General features: G+C 45.5%; 1 long non-coding RNA gene across 1 annotated transcript; it reads right to left on the bottom strand.

Moving 5' to 3' along the window:
- Positions 1 to 6496: 6496 nt before the first annotated feature.
- On the bottom strand, positions 6497 to 11140 carry LOC134729793 (uncharacterized). Its single transcript, XR_010111223.1, has 3 exons — positions 10143 to 11140; positions 7499 to 7666; positions 6497 to 6649 (listed from the first exon to the last, which is right to left on the bottom strand). It is a non-coding gene; the product is annotated as an uncharacterized LOC134729793 (long non-coding RNA).
- Between the last annotated feature and the right edge of the window lie 9063 nt (positions 11141 to 20203).

Here is a 20203-nt window from a genome sequence, read left to right as displayed (position 1 = left end):
GGTGGCTCACACCTATAATTCCAACACTTTGGGAGGCTGGGGTGGGCAGATTGTTTGAGCCCAGGAGTTGGAGACCAGCCTAGGCAACATGGTGAAACTCCGTCTCTACAGAAATCAGCCAGGCGTGGTGGCATGCGCCTGAAGTCCCAGCTACTCAGGAGGCTGAAGTGGGAGGATCGCTTGAGCCCAGGAGGCAGAGCTTGTAGTGAGCCGAGATCGTACCACGGCACTCCAGCCTGAACAACAGAGCAATACTTTGCAAAAAACAAAAACAAAAAAACCCACCATTTTATATATGGGAATTGAGTATCGTTGGGTGCTGGCATCTGCAGGGGGGTCCCAGAACCAATCCCCCATGGATACAGAAAGATGACTGTATAGCTCAGACTTTAAGCCAAGCACAGTTGAGGGCACAGAGTAGAAACTCATAAAGGCCTGATGATTGCTGGGCAAGCCAAAAGCTACCTGGGGAAGAGCCAGCAAGGCCTCTGCCAAGGTGAGATCACAAAGCAGGATGGGAAAATGTATGTCTTCCTGGCCACAAGGCAGAATGCCTAAGGCCCGTAGGCCTTTGTTTCTTCCCTCCTCACTTTCTGATCCACTAGTAGCTCTCAGAGCCTGTAGATGGTCCAGACATGAAAGAGGTGAGAGCTAAGGGGTTCCCCTGGAATTCTTTTTATTTCTTGTGATTCCACTTCCCTTGAGGTCTCACTTTAATTTTTCACCCAACACTCCAAGGTTCCTCTAAATTAGCAGGACTTGTTTGAAAATAACTGAAGAACAGATAAGTACTTGAATTAAATCACTAAATCCGGAAGTTTCAATCATTTCTTGGAGTAGACCTGCAGAGTAGATTTGTTAAGATAATGAACATATACCCCTTTTAACCATGTTCTGCCCTTTCAGATGCCCAGGCAGAGGCAAGCTCTGCCCACAGCTCTAGGCTAAGGGAGCAGGATCCTCTATACTGGGCAAACTGGTCTGCCAGGACTGAACAGTGTGGCCCTCTGCATGCCTCCTATTATTCCATGGAACATTCCAGCAAGTTCCAGAGCAGGCAGGGCATTGCACATAACACAGCTCAGTCAGACCAGTGGAGACTGTCTTTAGCAAGGAGCAAATGGACACCAAATGCCCTGTTCCTGAGTGCATACCTCTGACGGCAGTGCCTTTTTGAAGCCGATCACATCAGGAATGTTTTATTTGTTCCCTACAGTTGTTATAACAGATTACTAACAACTTGGTGGCTTAAAAAAACACATATTTATTCTCTTACATTTCTGGAAGTCAGAAGTCCAAATCAGTTTCACTGGCTCCAAACCAAGGTGTATGCTGGGCTGCCCACCCTCAGGAGGCTCTAGAGTATAATCCATTTTCCTGGTTTTTTCAGCATCTACGGCTGCATTCTTGGCATTCCTTGGCTCATGGGCCCTTCCTCCATCTGCAAAGCCAGCAGCAGAGCATCATGCTTCAGTGGTCACATGGCCCTTCTCCTCTGTGTGCAATGTCCTTCTGTCTCTCTCTCTCTCCTTTTTGCGGGGGGCGGGGGGACGGAGTCTCACTCTGTTGCCCAGGCTGGAGTGCAGTGGCACGATCTCGGCTCACTGCAACCTCCGCCTCCCGAATTCAAGCAATTCTCCTTCCTCAGCCTCCTGAGTAGCTGGGATTACAGGCGTGCACCACCAAGCCTGGCTAATTTTTGTATTTTTAATAGAGATGGGGTTTCACCATGTTGGCCAGGCTGGTCTGGAACTCCTGACCTTGTGATCCACCCACCTCTGCCTCAAAGTGCTGGGATTACAGGCATGAGCCACCGAGCCTGGCCCCCTCTGTCTCTCTCTTATGAGAACACTTGTGATTTTATTTAGGGCCCATCCAGATAATCCAAGATAATCTCCCCGTGTCAAGATCCTTAACTAAATCCCATCTGCAAAGTCCCATCTGCAAAATCCCATGTAAGATCGCATTCACAAGCTCTGAGAATCAGGACGTGGCCATCTTTGCAGGCCATTATTCAACTTCTCACAGGAGTAGAGGGGAAACTGTCTGCCTGTGGGTTTGGAATCTACATTGACCAACCCAAACCTTCTGCCCCAAATGGCAATGAGAGAGGCTTCAGGATCCCTCAAGAGGCTCTTTTACTGCTGGTCTGAATTACAATGACACCAGTTCCCATTGTGCTGAGGTAAACAGGGAGCACTGCTCCTGAGATCAACAGCAGCCACCAACCACTGGTCTTGTGGACACCTGGACCTCAGGTCAGCACCATATTCCCTGATTACTGCTTCTTGTTAATAGGTCACCTGCTTTTGCTTGCTGATGTATCATGGCACTTTCCAGCCTTCATATGTATGGTAGAGCCCATTACAGACACAGCAGAGCGAACCACATCTGCTACCCCAAGAAATGCCCTGTCTCAATGCCTAAATTTCTTCCAAGGGCATAGTGGCATGCCAGCCTGCCAACTGGTCCCTCTGACAACCCTCCTGACCCCTCACTGCCCCAGAATGAACTTCCCAATGCCCATGTCTCCCTACATCACACCCTGATAAGCCCTTCAGTGGCTCCCCATGGCTGACAGCAGGATCACGTTCTATGGTCCCCACTTGATCAGGCCCTGTAGATGGGTCAGCCCCATCTTCAACAATACCTCCTTTCTCTACCTACAGCTTTTACTCCCTCCTCTCTGGACTACTTTTGTCTCCTGAAACAAACCATGCTACCTTGGTGCCTTTGTTTGTTTTAAATAGAGAATGGGGTCTTGCCATGTTGCCTAGGCTGGTCTCAAACTCCTGGGCTTAGGCAATCCTCCTGCCTTTGCCTCCCAAAGTGCTGGGATAACAAGCATAAGCCACTGCGCCCGGCCTTTTGTGCCTTCGTTGATGGCAGTCTCTCAGCCTGGAATGCCTACATTCTCTTCTGAAATCCTCCAAATGCACTCAGCTTTCAAGGCTTCACTTATTCAAGAGCAGTGAGGAGATAGTTTGTGCCTGCTGGGTGTCAGGCTGGCTAAAGCACATGCAGTATTTCCTTTAGTCATCTCAACAGCCCTACAAAGTAGGAAAGGCTAGTCCTGTTTTCCTCCAGATATGAAAACTAAAGCACTGAGATGGAAGGAGATTTGTTCACAGCCACCTAGTGAATAAGTGATCAAGTCTGTGGTCGGCTCAATACTGATCCCCAAAGATGTCCAGGTCCTAAGCCCCAGAACCTGTAAGTGTTACCTTATATGCCAAAAGTAACTGTCAGATGTGATTGAGTTAAGGGTCTTGAGATGGGGAGAGTATCTTGGATTATCCAGGTCAACTCTAAATGCAATCACAAGTGTCCCTTATAAAAGTGGGGCATAGAGAGATTAGACACAAAAGAGAAGATGTGAGAATAGAAGCAAGAGCTTGGAGTGCTGCAAGGAAGGGGCCACGAGCTAAGGAATGCAGCCAACCTCTAGAAGTTGGAAAAGGCACAGAAACAGATTCTCCCCTAGAGTCTCTAGGCGGCCTGCAGCCCTGCCCGTGCATTGATTTTAGCCCAGTGAGACCAATTCTGGGCTTCTAACTTTCAGAACTGGAAGAGAGTTAATGTGTGTTATCCTAGGCCACTACGTTTGTAGCAGTTTGTTACAATGGCCAAAGGAAACTAGTACCAAGAAAGAATGTGAGTTTAAATATCTCTGACACCAGAACTCATGTTCATTCTTCTCTCTGTGCAGCTTCCCAAGGGCCACTTCCTCTAGGACAATTTCCCTCACCACCCCCTCCAAAAGCAATTCTTTCCTTGTCTGTCCTTGCACTTCTGTGTATCTGTTATTCACTTTGAAGGCCTGCCTGACCCATGCCATTCCCTCAGGGTTGGGACTGGGTGGTGTATGCATCTATGACCCCAGCAACTGCACAGAGGTTTCAAATGCATTCATGAAGGAATTCATGTATGTATGGCTACATACAACCCAAGGGGGCCGTGGGAGTTGTTTGGGCCCTATGCCCTGACACCAAGGTTATTTAAGAGGTATCTGTTCCTAACACACAGGGAAACCTCACATCAGGGTGCAGTATATATATGTATTTTTGAGACAAGGTCTTGCTTTGTTGCCAAGGCTGGAGTGCAGTGGTGCCATCATTACTCACTGCAGCTTCTACCTCCCAGGCTTAAGCAATCCTCCACCCTCAGTCTCCCGAGTAGCTAGGACTACAGGTGTGTGTCACCATGCCCAGCTAATTTTTTGTAGAGGTAGGGTCTTGCTACGTTGCCCAGGCTGGTGTTGAACTCCTGAGCTCAAGTGATCCTCTTGCTTGGGCCTCTCAAAGTTCTGGGATTACAGGCATAAGCCCAGCCTGGATGCAATATCTATCTATCTATATATATGTATATATACGTGTATGTGCATATATATATATGTGTGTGTGTGTGTGTGTATATATATATATATATATATTTTTTTTTTTTTTGAGACTGGGTCTCTGTCACCCAGGCTGGAGTACGGTGGCACCACCATGCCTGGCTAATTTTTGTATTTTGTTGTTGTTGTTGTAGAGATGAGGTCTATGTTGCCCAGGCTGGCCTTGAACTCCTGAGCTTAAGCAATCTGCCCACCTCAGCCTCTCAAAGTGCTGTGATTACAGGCGTGAGCCATTGTGCCCAGCCAATCATTTTAAAATTGAGATAAAACTCACATAATATAAAATTTAACATTTTAATCCATTCTACAACATGAATGAACTTTGTTTTTTGTTTTTGTTTTTATTTTATTTTGTTTTTAAGACAGGGTCTTGGAGTCAGGTGTGGTGGCTCACGCCTGTAATCCCAGCACGGTGGGAGGCTGAGGCGGGCAGTTCTCGAAATCAAGAGATCGAGAGCATCCTGGCCAACATGGTGAAATCCCATCTCTACTAAAAATACAAAAATTAGCTGGGTGTGGTGGTGTGCACTTGTAGTCACAGCTACTCAGGAGGCTGAGGCAGGAGAATCGCTTGAACCCGGGAGGCGGAGGTTGCAGTGAGCCGAGATCATGCCACTGCACTTCAGCCTGGCAACAGAGTGAGACTCCCTCTTAAAAAAAGAAAAAAAGACAGGGTCTTGCTCTGTCACCCATGCTGGAGTACAGTGCTGCCATCTCTGCTCACTGTAGCCTTGACGTCCCAGGTTGAAGCAATCCCCCCATCTCAGCCTCCCAAGTAGGTGGGACTACAGGTGCATGCCATCATACCCGGGTAATTTTTTGTCCATTTGTTTGTTTTTGTAGAGATGAGGTTTCACCATATTGCCCAATCTGGTCTCAAACTCCTGAGCTCAAGTGATCCACTTGCTTCAGCCTCCTAAAGTGCTGGGGTTACAGGCATGACCCACCACACTTGGCTGACAAATGAACTTTGAAAACATTATGCTAAGTGAAATAAACCAGACACAAAAGGCCAAATATTGTTTGATTCCACTTATATAAAGTACCTAGAATAGTCAAAATCATTGAGAGCAAATAGATTAGAAATCTCCAGTGGGGTCTGGGGGCGGTGACTCACGCCTGTAATCCCAGCACTTTTTTTTTTGGGAGGCCAAGGCGGGCAGCTTGCCTGAGGTCAGGAGTTCGAGACCAGCCTGGCCAACATGGCAAAACCCCATCTCTACTAAAAATACAAAAATTAGCTGGGTGTGATGGCGCATACCTGTAATCGCAGCTACTCGGGAGGCTGAGGCAGGAGAATTGCTTGAACCCTGGAGGCAGAGTTTGCAGTGAGCTGAGATTGCACTGCTGCACTCCAACCTGGGTGACAGACTGAGATGCCATCTCAAAACAAAACAAAACAAAACAAATCTCCAGGGGCTGGGGGAAGGGAGGGAGTAATAGCAAGTATTTAATGGGTATGGAGTTGCAGTTTAGGATGATGAGAAAGTTCTGGAGATGGATGGTGGTGACAGTTGCACAATATTGTAAATGTACTTAATGTCAATGAATTGTATACTTAATAATGGTCAAAATAATAACTTTTATGATATATATAGTGATAATAAAATGTTTAAAAAAGACATTTACCACTTAACCATTTTAAAATGTACTACCTGTGGTTTCTAGTACATTCACAGAGTTGGGCAATCACCATTATAAAATCAATTTTAGAATATTTTCTTCACCCTACAAGAAACCCTGCACCCATTAAGGAGTCATTCTTCATCCCTCTCCCCCCAGCCCCTGGCAACCATTCATCTGCTTTCTGTCTCTGTGGATTTGCCCATTCTGTACATTTCATATAAATGGAATCATACAACATGTGTCTGATTATGTGTCCTATCTTCTGTGTCTGGCATTTTCCATTTAGCCTAATGTTTTCAAGGTCCATCCATGTTTGAGCACAGATCAGTATTTCATTTCTTTTAATGGCTGAATAATATTCCATTGTATGACTGGATCACATTTTGTTTATCCATCCATTGCTTGATGGACATTTGGTTTGCTCCCACTTTGGCTATTATGAATGATGCTGCTATGATCATTTGTGTACAAGTATTCCTGTGAACATGAGTTTTTATTTCTCTTGGGTATATATCTAGAAATGGAATTTGCTGGCTCACATAGTAACTATGTTTATCAAGGCGCAACTTGCAGTAGAATCCAGCGCATCAACTCTGAGCCTCTGAGCTGTTGGAGGACATAGACAGCCTAGAAAACAGAAGGGCAAAGGCAATTGAAAGAATCTCCTTTTTAGCTCATACTTCCATTTTTCTCCCATCCCAAAGTGGGTCTGTTATTGAGTCACAAAATTGACAAGTTTGAGTTTGAGCTCCCCTCCTGAGCCGTGAAATCAACCCAAGAGTAGGGTTTCAGTTGGCAGAGGGGTGGTCAACTGGTACATCTGGAGTTGACTTTGTCTATTATCTTTCTAATCATCCCTTTAGCCTAGAAAGCCTTTGCCTTTAGACCTGTTGGGCCAAAATCTAAAATCAGCTTGTGAAAGTGCTGTCTCGCAGCCTCCTGGTATGTGAGAATTTGTCCATACTTGATACACAAATAACTATTTTGCTATTGACTGTTCCTCAGCCTGATCTATTCAAATGAATCTCTTTGAAGACATGCCACCTACAGATCACGGTATTTCAACAACATTTGAACTCTTTCCAAGTATAATCTGTAACAATTTCTTCATTTTCACAATATTTGCCCTTTGAAACAGGCCCTGAGCTTGTGCGTTTAAAGGGGGGAGTGGGATTTAGAGAATGTCAAGCAAGCGAAATGGTTTAGGTTGGTTCATTCTGTTCTGTGCCCATGAATAGCGCTTGATTCATGGACCGCAAGTGGAATGTTGAACAGGATAGGCTCGTCATGGGGTACAGCAGAATTAGACTCAGCATACTCTCCAGACTTTCTCTCTCTGACCAGATGGGCAAGCCAAGCCTCAAATAAGCACAAATCCTCTGATAACAGTTTATACTTCCAAACAGCCCACAGGAAATGGGACCCTTGATAAGAGAAGCAGCTTCACTTGTAAATTACAAGCATTCACTTACTAACATTTAAACTGACAATTATCACAGCTTCAAATGCTGGGCTCCATTGGAAAGCAAGTCAAGTTGTTCATCTGTTGGGTTGGTGGCTGATCCCTTCTGTGGTTTGCTTACAAGTGAAAACCCTGCTGCTGGTTGGAACCCATTCTGCTTGATTTGGACTTGACAGAAGTACCTGGTACAAAGGAAAAGACCTCTTAGCAGGGAGAACAGGGTGGCAGGTGTGGCCCCCAGGGGGCCACTGAAAAGCCACAGCAGGGTAAGTCACACTGCCTGCAATGCTGCAATGGCACTGAGCCCATGTGAAGGCACGAGGCCTGGTTTATGTTGCCACTGCCTTCCTGTGTGACCTCGGACAAGTTGTTCCCCATTTCTGGGCCTCTGTCCCTTCCTCTTTAAACATGGGGGCTGAAGCAGATTACACTGAGGGAGGCCCCTGCTCTATTGTGCTGTGCTTGGAAAGCCTCTCATGTAGCTCTCAATGCAGATCTGATGAAGAACCTGCAAGGACATGGATTACATTTCATTTTCTTTTTCTTGTTTCTTTTCTTTTTTTTTTCTTTGAGACAGAGTCTCGCTCTATTGCCCAGGCTTGAGTACAGTGGCGCTATCTCAGCTCACTGCAACCTCTGCTTCCTGGGTTCAAGTGATTCTCTTGCCTCAGCCTCTTGAGTAGCTGGAATTACAGGTGCCCGCCACCAAACCCGGCTAATTTTGTTTTGTATTTTTAGCAGAGAAGGGGTTTCCCTGTGTTCGTCAGACTGGTCTCGAACTGCTGACCTCGTGATCTGCCCACCTCAGCCTCCCAAAGTGCTGGGATTACAGGCGTGAGCCACCGTGGCTGGCAGCATTTCATTTTCAAGAGATGAAGGAGTGTGTTGAGAAATGCACTTTACACATGTACCCTAAAACTTAAAGTATAATAATAATAATAAATTTTTAAAAAAAGAGAGAAATGCACTTTAGAATTGTGTTGTCTGGAAAGGATAGGCTAGGCCCCAATTCAGCAGCTAGACTCTGGCCTTGATCTATATAGAATCTTAGAAATCGTTTCAGTGTGTATGCTTTCCGCATTCATCCTGTTTCTAAAGACACGATGACTCCTTTTCTTGACAACTAAAAGCTCCCGGCATGAGCTCTCTCAGTCTCACTCTCTGAGCTCTGGATCACAGGGTGAGTGTGGAAAGGTGGGCAGAAAAATCTGTGTATGATTCCGTTCAGCCATGGGTGGGACGTGGCAGAGCCTCAAAGGTGTGTCTCAAATGTGGGGCTTACCAAAGGACCTGTCAAACCTCTTTTTGCTTTTCTCTAGCAGTTTTGGAACCCAGACTTTCCATATTATCCTGGCTCAAACCTCATGCTGGAGGAGAGTCATGGGGCCTCTAGGTTGAAAAGGACCTCAAAGGGAGACTAGGCTGGATATCTTGAAGAATGGGAACTCCCTTCCTACAGAGGCAGCTCCTCCATCTTGAGGTTGTTCTGCCCCTTAGGAAGTTCCCGAATCCAGCCAGGCAGGCATGGTGGCTCATGCCTCTAATCCCAGCACTTTGGAAGGCCAAGGCGGGGAGGATCACTTGAGGCCAGCAGTTAGAGACCAGCCTGGGCAACATAGTAAGACTCATCTCTACAAAAATAAAAATTAAAAAAATTAGCTGGGTGGGGTGGCATGTATCTATCGTTCTAGCTACTTGGGGGGCTAAGGCAGGAGGATTACTTGAGTCCGAAAGTTTGTGTCTACAGTGAGCTATGATCATACCACTACACTCCAGCCTGGGTGACAGGGTGAGACTCTGTCTCTTTTAAAACAAGAAAGTTCCAGAGTCCATCACCCTGCAGCTTTTCCCCTTTATCCTTATTTTCATAAGTTGAGGCCACAGAATACAGATCAAATCCCCCAGGAGCTCCCTCCAGGAGTCTCCCTCATCACTCCTTTCCTTTTTACCCCTTACAGTCATCTTTTTCTCTGGTCCAAACACTCACCAAGATTATTCATTGTATGAAAATTCCAACTTCCATAGGTCAGGTGCAGTGGCTCACACCTGTAATCCTAGCACTTTGGGAGGCCAAGGCGGGCAGATTGCTAGAGGTCAGGAGTTCAAGACCAGCCTGGCCAACATGATGAAACCACATCTCTACTAAAAACACAAAAATTAACTGGACGTGGTGGTGCATGCCTGTAGTCCCAGTTACTCGGGAGGCTGAGGCAGGAAAATCGCTTGAACCTGGGTGGCAGAGGTTGCAGTGAGCCAAGATCACACCACTGCAGTCCGGCCTGGGTGACAGAGCGAGACTCTATCTCAAAAAAAAAAAAAGAAAAAAAAGAAAAGAAAAGAAAATTCTAACTTCCCTTTAACATCCTGATCACTGGCTCCTGAAGCAAATCCAGCCTGTTAATGTCTCTCAGAGAGGCTACTGGTACCCAGAACATGACATGCATCCAGGCACTGTGAGCTGACCAGGAGATGAGTGGGATATCACCTCTGTCCGTCTAGAGCAGAATAAGCTCCTCAGAGGGTATAGGGATAAAAGATGTACAGAACTTTCTGTTGTGATTCAGGAAGCATCTCTAACTCTCTTAGCCCGTTTTCTGTTGTTTATAACAGAATACCCCAAACTGGGTAATTTATAAGGAAAAGGAATTTATTTCTTACAGTTGTGGAGGCTGAAACGTCCAAGGTTGAGGGGCTGCATCTGGTCAGGGACTTCTTGCCAGTGGGGATTCTGCAGAGTACTGAGGTGGCAAAGGACATCACATGTCGAGGGGGCTGAGCATGCTCACTCAGGTCTCTCTTCCTTTTCTTATAAAGCCACCAGTTCCACTCCTGTGATAACCCATTAATCCATTAAACCATGAATGGATTAGTCCACTCATGAGGGCAGAGCCCTCATGACACAATCATCTCTTAAAGGCCCCACCTCTCAATGCTGCCACACTGGGGATTATATTTCAACATGGGTTTTGGAGAGTAAAATTCCTGAAACCATAGTAGTAACCCAGATGTCTCTTATTGTGCCTCCTTCTCTTCCCACCTACTTAGCCAACATAATAACAGTTAAAACAAAACAATACGAAAGGCTATCGCTTGTTGAGAGCTTACTATGTGCCAGGCACTGTTCTGTGCACTTTCCATGTGTATCAATGTGTTTCCTCTACACAAAAGCCTTAAGATGTAAGTGCCATTATTTTGCCCATTTTGTAGATCAGGACACTGAGGACCAGAGAGGCAAGGTGACTTGCCCAACTTTAAACAGCCTGGCTGGCTCCAGAGTCCATGCTCTCTACATCTATGGCTGGATGACACCTTCTGTATACTGAATGAATGACTGCGTGCCCGTAGTCTGTCATTAGCAATAAGCAATACCAGGCCCCAATACTGGCTTCAGGAACCCCCTTCCCTATGCCTTGGGTCCACAAATGCAAGGTCCTGTAATACATAGAAGCAGAGGTCCTGCCCTGGCATCAGGAAAGCTAAAGGTCAGGGATACTCATCCTGGCTCTCTACTGGTCCTCTTGAATGGAGCCCCAGAACAATAAGCAGCCCTGTTGGGTTGGCTTGGTCTACCAGCCTTGATTTCAAGGCTAAGGCAGAGTGGAGGACGCAAAAACCCACCCTGTAAAGATCCTCTGGATCAAGGCAGAAGACCCCCTTCCCACTGACCTGGCCATTGTATAAAGGATCTGGGGAGCTTTGCCTACTTATAGATATGGTAGAGACCTGGCGAATAGCTCCTTAGACACATTCTGCCAGGACTCCCCAGGACAACACAGCTGTTGGGAGTTGGGGACTCCTTGAACCCTTTTTCTGAAGCAGAGTGAATGAGGAACCCATTCTCCCTTTTCTGACTGTAAGCCCTGTAGCACACATCTGTCTACCAGAGAGGCAGTTAAGAACAGGGGTATGTAAGCCAGGCTTCCTGGGTTCACATCCTGGTGCTGCCACTCACCAGCTGAGTGACCTTGAGCAAGCTACTTAACTGTGCCTCAGTTTCCCCAGCTGTAAAATAGATATTAAAATAGCACCGATCTGTCTTAGTCCGCTAAGGCTGCTATAATAAGATATCATAGATTGGGTTGCTTAAACAACAGCGATCTCACACAGTTTTGGAGGCCGGGAAGTCCAAGATCAGGGTGGTGGCAGATTCGGTTTCTGGTGAGAGGTCTCTTTCTGGCTTGCAGATGGCCACCTTCTTGCTGTATCCTCACATGTCAGCAAGAGAGAGAGAACACTAGTGTTTTTTATTCTTATAAGGGCACCAGTCCCATCATGGGAGCCCCACCTTCATGAACTAATTTCCTCTCAGAGGCCCCACCTCCTAATACCATCACATTGGGAGTTAGGGGTTTTTTGTTTTGTTTTGTTTTTAGTTTTTTTGTTTTTTTTGAGATGGAGTCTCACTCTGTTGCCCAGGTTGGAGTGCAGTGGTGTGATCTTGGCTCACTGCAACATCTGCCTCCTGGGTTCAAGTGATTCTCCTGCCTCAGCCTCCTGAGTAGCTGGGATTACAGGCTTGCGCCACCAAGCCCACTTAATTTTTGTATTTTTAGTAGAGACGGGGTTTCACCATGTTGGTCAGGCTGGTCTCAAACTCTTGACCTCGTGACCTGCCCGACTCAGCCTCCCAAAGTGCTCGGATTACAGACGTGAGCCACCACGCCTGGTGGGGGTTAGGGTTTCAACACAGGAATTTGGTGGGGGGACACAAGCATTCAGTCCATAACACTATCTCATAGGGTTTTATGAGAATTGAGGAGCTAATGCCTGTAAAATACTTGCTCAGTGTCTGGTACTGAGCTTTATTGAGATATAATTCACATATCATATAATTCATTCACATATATATATATATATATATATAGTTTTTTTTTTTTTTTTGAGACAGGATCTCACTCTGTTGCCCAGGGTGCACTGCAGTAGTGTAATCATGGCTCACTGTAGCCTCAAACTCCTGGGCTCAAGCAATCCTCCCACCTCAGTTTCCTGAGTAGCTGGGACTACAGGCATGAGCCACCATGCCCGGCAAACTTTTAATTTTTTTTTTGTACAGATGGAGGTCTCACCATGTTGCCCAGGCTGGTCTTGAACTCCTTAGCCTCAAGCAGGTCTCCTGCTTTGGCCTCCCAAAGTGCTGGGATTACAGGTGTGTGCCACCATACCCGGCCATTCACTCTTTTAAAATATACAATTCAGTGGTTTTCAGTATATTTACAAGGTTGTACAACCATCACCATCTAATTCCAAAACATTTTCTTCACTCGCCAAAGAAATCCTGCTCCTCTTTGCCATCAACTACCAACCTCCTCCCGCTAGCCCTAGGCAACCACTTATCTACTTTCTGTCTCTATGGATTTGTCTATTCCGGACATTTTGTATAAACAGAATCATATAATATGTGGTCTTTTCTGTCTGGCTTCTTTCACTTAGCATCATGTTTTCAATGTTAATTGATTTTATAGCATGTATCCATACTTTATTTTTTTATGGTTGAATAATATTGCATTTTATGAGTAGACCACATTTTGATTATTCATCCATTGATGGATATTTGAGTTATTTCCACTTTGGCTATTAAGAATAAAGTTGCTGTGAACATTCATGTACAAGTCATTGTGTGGATATGTGCTTGCTTTTTTCTTTCTTTCTTTCCTTTTTTTTTTTTTTTTTAGACAGGGTTTTACTTTGTCATCCCTCACTGTAGCCTCAACCTCCCAGGCTCAGGTGATTCTCCTACCTCAGCCTCCCAAGTAGCTAGGACCACAGGCGCACACCACCACACTCAGCTAATTTTTCATATGTTTTGTAGAGACAGGATGTTGCCATGTTACCCAGGCTGGTCTTGAACTCCTAGGCTCAAGCAATCCACCTGCCTTGGCCTCTCAAAATGCTAGGATTAGGCCGAGTGTGGTGACTCACACCTGTAATCCCAGCAGTTTGGGAGGCCAAGGTGGGCAGACCACTTGAGGTCAGAAGTTCAAGACCAGTCTGGCCAAAATGGCAAAACCCCCTCTCTACTAAAAATACAAAAAATTAGCTGGGCATTGTGGTGCACGCTGTAATCCCAGCTACTCATGAGGCTGAGGCTGGAGAATCGCTTGAACCCCGGAGGCCGAGGTTGCAGTGAGCTGAGATGGCACCACTGCACTCCAGCTTGGGCAACAGAGCAAGACTCTGTCTCAAAAAAAAAAAAAAAGTGCTAGGATTACAGGCGTGAGCCACTGCCCCCGGCCTGAACATGTGCTTTCAATTCTCTTGGGTATATACTTAGCCGTGGAATTGCTGAGTCATATGGTAACTCTATAGTTAACTTGTTGAAGAACTCCCAAATTGTTTTCCATGGTAGTTGCACCATTTTACACTCCTATCAGCACTGTATGATTTTCCACATCCTCACCAATGCTGGTTAGTATCTGCCTTTTTGATTACAGCCTCCCTGGTGGCTGTGAAGTGGGATCTCATTGTGAACTAATTGCTTCACTTTAGAGAGTATTTATTGGTTTCATACTGGGGCTGGGTCCAAAAGTGAGAGAGACCTGGGGAGACAAGGCTTTGGAGAGGAGACAAATCTTTCAGGATTTGTTGTGAGTGGTCACAGATAGAGGCGGGGGAGGTGTCCAGGAGGGGAGAATTGCCCAGATTGAGTGTTAGAGACATCGATGCACCCGCTGCATTTTGGAAATGAACAAGTTTGTACCCTAAATGCAGTATCAGAGGTGTAGGAGGCATGCCAAAGGGTGAGACTTGGGGTGCCTGCATGCCAACACTCAGTAGCTTGGTTTTATTTTGAAGATGAGTTGCCATTTATGAGCTGGGGCGTGAAAAGAAGAAATCTATTTTAGGATGACCATTCTGATTGCCATGTGGAGCCTGGGTTGGTGGGTGCAGCAATGAAGGCAGTGGGACCAGGGAGCAGCTGGACAAGGGTCCAGTAATTCCCATTCGAGATGGAGACAGCAGGAGCCAGGTGGAGGTGGTGGCGGCAATGAAGCAGGGAGGGTCCAAAAAGACACAGTAAGCAGACAGTGAGCAGATCCCCAAGTGGAATACTTTCACTTAGTTCTCTCCCAATCTTTCACTGCAGAAAGATAGTCTTGGAAAAATTGAAAAGTCAGAGTTTCTAAAGGAAAATCCCCACAGGTGATGAGGACAGGGGGTGGGGGACAGGGCACTGCTCACTCCCCCTTACTCTGGGCCCAGGGCCACCCGGCATGCTGGACTCTGATGGAAAGAGTGGAGGTGACAGAGGAAAGAGAGATCCCTGTGCCAGGAGCACCAAATATTCTCCTCTCCACGAAGCCAACTTGGACAATGTTTATTTTGCACCAATCATATGCACGGCTCCCAGAGAGAAACGCAAGGTACGATGTGTCCCTGACTTCCAGAATCTTCCTCTTGAGATAAATTCAACATCAAGGTATATTTGAAAAATAATAGAAAATAGAAATGCTCACACAAGGGGATCACAGATGATTCCTTGCTACATTTGTCCTCCAAAGGCTTCAAGAAAGAGGTGCATCTTGATCCAGGGCTCAGGGGACATTCGCATTTGGGTGCCAGAATGCAAAGGCTTAAGAGACAGTACAACAGGCAATGGAAACCACATAGCAAAGGCAAGAAGGCAGAAAGGCATGAAGCCCACTCAGAAAACAGTGAGGTCACCTATTAGGCCAGATGTACTGAGGTAGGAAAAGCTCGGCATTGAATGCCAGGCCAAGGCATGTTGCCTGATCCTGTAGGCAATGGGGAGATAGGGGATATTATATCAAAAAAGGAAAGGATCAAGGTGATGGACACTCTAAAGGGCGAGGTACCACTCAGCCAGCAGGGGAAATCAATCTGCCTTCTGATGACAGACACGCAAGTGAGCAATTCTGGGGCTCTAACAGAGACCAGCCACAGAGTGCACGAACGTACAAGATGGCAAATGTCACCCTCAAGGCCTTGTTATATCTGGACGGGGGCCAAAAAGAAGTGTCACGAAGTGGAGACCTGAGATCAGAAATGGGCTGGATATAGAGGACGATAGAGCTAGAAGAGCCAGGCGTGGTGGCACATACCTTAGTCCCAGCTACTCAGGAGGCTTAGACACAAGGAGAGCTTGAGCCTAGGAGTTTGAGGCTGCAGTGAGCTATGATCATGCCACTGCACTCCAGCCTGGATGACAGAGCAAGACCCTGTCTCTAAAAAAATAATAATAATAATAATAATAATAATAAATAGGCTGGACATGGTAGCTCATGCCTGTAATCCCAGCACTTGGGGACGGCGAGGCAGGAGGATCACTTGAGCCCAATAGTTTGAGACCAGCCTGGGCAACATAGCTGGGCTTGGTGGCGTGTGCCTCTAGTCCCAGCTACCCTGGAGGCTGAGGTAGGAAAATCAATTGAGCCCAGGAGGTCAAGGCTGCAGTGAGCCATGACCACACCACTGCACTCCAGCCTGGACCACAGCAAGATCCTGTTTCAATAAATAAATAAATATATGAGTGAATGAATGAGAAGAAATAAACGGAGATGGACAGGTGAGCGGGAATCTCTCTTTAGGACTCTGCCTATGCATAAAGAAAAGTGTGAAAGCCAGATTCAAGGGAGACTGTGAAGAGAGGTTTCAGGGAGCCTGTCACCAGTGAGGCTGGCCCCCAAAGTCCTTCCAGTGCATTCCAGAGGCATTCACCAGAGGCAGGGCGAGGCACAGGAGATGTGCTATGGGCCAAGCAAGTGGTGAAAACGAAGATTCTACCCGACTGCCCTGAATCTGGGGAGGGCAGCCTTCCATTTTCTTTTCTAAAATGCATTCCTTAGGAGGTAACATTTTTTAACAGTTTTTTTTTTAATGTGGTAAAATATACATAGCATAATATTTATCATTTTAATCATCCGTAAGTATACAGTTCAGTGGCATTAATTAAATCCTCAATGTTGTATACTCATAACCACTATCTTTATCCAAAACTTTTATTATCATCCCCAACATAAACCTTATACTCATTAAATAATAAGTTCTTCCCCCTTCCTCCCATCTCACAATAACCTTTATTCTACTTTCTGTCTCTAAGAATTTGCCCATTCTGAGTATCTCGTATAAGTGGAATCATACAATACTTGTCCTTAAGTGTCTGGCTTATTTCACTAAGCATGTTTTCAGGGTTCATTTATGTTGTAGCATATATCAAAATTTCTTTCCTTTTCATGGCTGAATAATATTTTATTGTGTGTATATACCACATTTTGTTTATCCATTCACCTGTCAATGGATACTGGAGTTGTTTTCACCTTTTGGCTATTGTAAATAATGCTGCTATGAACATGCCCTGCTTTCAATTATTTTGGTTATATACACAGAAGAGGCATTGCTAGTAATTGTTTAATTCTTTGATAAACCACCATGTTGTTTTCTATAGCAGCTGTACCACTTTACATTCCCACCAGAAATGCATGAGGGTTCAAACTCCTCCACATTCTTGCCAACTCTTGTTATTTTCCATTTCTTTTAAAATTATAGCCATCCCACGGCCGGGCATGGTGGCTCACGCTTGTAATCCCAGAACTTTGGGAGGCCAAGGGGGTTTGGATTCCCTGAGGTCAGGGGTTCGAGACCAGCCTGACCAACATGGTGAAACTCCATTTCTACTTAAAAAAAAAAAAAAGCTGGGCGTGGTAGTGGGCTCCTATAATCCCAGCTACTTGGGAGGCTGAGGCAGGAGAACCCCTTGAACCTGGGAGGCAGACGTTGCAGTGAGCCGAGATTGTGCCACTACACTCCAGCCTGGGTGAGAACAGCAAGACTCTGTCTCAAAAAAATGATAAAAGAAAAAAAAATCATAGCCATTCCAGTAGGTGTGAAGTAGTATCTGATTGTGGTTTTGATTTGCACTTCCCTCATGATTAGTTATGTTGACCATCTTTTCATGTGCTTGTTGGCCATTTATATGTCTTCTTGGAAGAAATGTCTATTCCAGTCCTTTGTCCCTTTTTAAATTTTTTTGTGGAGACAGGGTCTCACTATGTTGCCCAGGCTGGTCTTGAACTCCTGGCCTCAAGTAATCCTCCCACTTTGGCCTCCCAAAGTGCTGAGATTACAGGCATGAGCCACTGTGCCCAGCCTGTCCATTTTTTAATTGGAATTTTTCATTGTTGAGTTATAGAAGTTCTTCATATTAATCCCTTATCAAATATATGATTTGCAAATATTTTCTCCCATTCTGTAGTTTGTTGCCTTTTCACTCTGTTGATAACATCCTTGATAGCACCCTTTTAAATTTAATTTAATTTAATTTAATTTTTATTTTTTTAGAGATAAAAAATAAAAACAGAGTCTCGCTTTGTTGCCCAGGCTGGATTGCAGTGGTGCAATCATGGCTCACTACAGCCTTGAACTCCTGGGCTCAGGCTATCCTCCTATCTCAGCCTCCTGAGTAGCTAGGTGATATGCTTTAGATGTTTGTTCCTTCCAAATCTCATACTGAAATGTGATGCCCAATGTTGAAGGTGGGTCCTGGTGGGAGGTGATTTGATCATGGGGACAGATCCTCATAGATGACTTAGCACCATCCCCTTGGTGATAAGTGAGCTCTTGCTCAGTTCACACAAAATCTGGTTGTTGAAAAGTCTGGTACCTCCCCCTCACCTCCTTCTCATCCTGTGAGATGCCTGCTCCTGCTCTGCCTTATGCCATGACTGTAAGCTTCCTGAGGCCCTCAGAAGAAGCCAAGCAGATGTCGGTGCCATGCTTGTACAGCCTGCAGAGCCATGAACCAATTAAAGTTCTTGTCTTTATAAATTACCCAGTCTCAGGTATTCCTTTATAGTAATACAAGAACAGCATAATACACTGAGACTACAGGTGCACACTGCAACACTCAACTAATTTTTTAAATTATTTTTAGGAATGGAGTCTCGCTATGTTGTCCAGGCTCATCTTGAACTTCTGGCCTCAAGCAACCCTCCTGCCTCAGCCTCTTAAGTAGCTGGGATTATAGGTACAAGCCACCACACCTAACAACAATATCTTTGATGTACAAAAATTTTCAATTTTGATGAAATCTAATTTATCTATTTTTTTTCCTTTTTTGCTTGTACTTTTTTAGTGTCATATCTATAAGCCTGTTGTTAAATTCAATGTCATAAAGATTTTCCTCAATATTTTATTCTAAGAGTTTTATGGTTTTAGCTCTTAAGTTCAGGTCTTTGATCTATTTTGAATTCCATTTTGTATACAGTGTAAGATAAGGTTCATGTGGGTTTTTTGTACATCCTCTTTTTTTTTTTTTCTGTCTTATGAGAAGTAAGGGGTTGAAATGATCCAGTACTAGGCATTGGTTCCAAAGTCACTAAAGAACTAGTTAAGGGGGACACTGGTCTCATGGCATGAGAGTGGGCCTCAGCTTTTTCATCTGTAGACTGGGAATAGTGTTGCCCCCTGGAGTGGGTTGAATAGTGTCCCCTAAAATTCATGTCCATCAGGAACCTCAGAATGTGACCTTATTTGGAGACAGGATCTTTGCTGATGTAATTAAAAATCTTGAAATGAGATCATACTCGATTTAGCATGGGTCCTGGTGACTTTATAAGAAGGCCAAGTGAAGACAGAGGCAGAGATTAGAGTGATGCAGCTACAAGGGTGGACATGCCAAGGACTGCCTGACAGCAGAAGCTGGAGGAGGCAAGGAAGGATTCTACCCTAGAGGAAGCATGGTCCTGGTGACACTTTGATTTTGGACTTTCAGCCTCTAAAACTGTGAGAGAATAAATTTCTGTTGTTTTAAGCCTCCACATTTGTGGTAATTTGTTGCAGCAACCATAGGAAACTAATATATGCCCTCATGAAGTATTGCAATTCTCATTATTATTATTTTTGAGACAGCGTCTCACTCTGTCGCCCAGGCTGGAGTGCAATGGCGCGATCTAGGCTCACTGCAACCTCCGCCTCCCGGATTCAAGCGATTCTCCTGCCTCAGCCTCCTGAGTAATTGGGATTACAGGCGCCCACCACCATGCCTGGCTAATTTTTGTATTATTAGTAGAGACAGGGTTTCGCCATGTTGGTCAGGCTGGTCTCGAACTCCTGACCTCAGATGATCCACCCACCTCAGCCGCCCAAAATACTGAGATTACAGGCGCGAGCCACTATGCCTGGCTGAAGTATTGAAATTATTAAGTATGAGATTTGTCAAGTGTTTATCACAGTGTTGGGCACATTGCCCAGGGCTTCTCGGGTCTCACTCACTGCTGCCTACATCCATGACGCAAAGCAGACCCAGCCATCACCTGCCAGTGTGCCCTCCCCAGCCCCACAAGTTCTCTGAGGTCTTGTTGGCTTAAACAGCAGGTGCCTGGCACATCTGTCTTTCTATTAGAGAGAGTGGGGTCGGCTGGACATTAGTTTGAGCCCGGGGTTGGCCGCTGACTTGCCAGGTGACCTGGCTAAAGTCAGTTTCCTTCTCTGAATATTACTGCATCTGTAAGATTGCAGTAATGATAGAAATGGTGCCATCCTCCGTGGGTTGCCGGGAGGATTTGACAAGGTAATGCAGGTGACAGTGCTCGATACTGTGATCATCAGAGAGCTTGAAACCTTAGAGATAGTCTTATCCAACCAACTCAGTTTACAGAATTAAAAAAAAAACAAGCCCCAGGGAAGAAGAGTGACTTGCCCACAGCCACGAAGTGATCTACTAATACCTCCCCTGTCCCACTGACATCCAAATGAGAGAGGGA

Source organism: Pan paniscus, chromosome X (genome assembly GCF_029289425.2).
Source record: "Pan paniscus chromosome X, NHGRI_mPanPan1-v2.0_pri, whole genome shotgun sequence".
Classification (NCBI taxonomy): Eukaryota; Metazoa; Chordata; class Mammalia; order Primates; family Hominidae; genus Pan; species Pan paniscus.
Note: the sequence above shows the minus strand (reverse complement) of the source record. Positions and strands in the feature narration are given on the sequence as shown.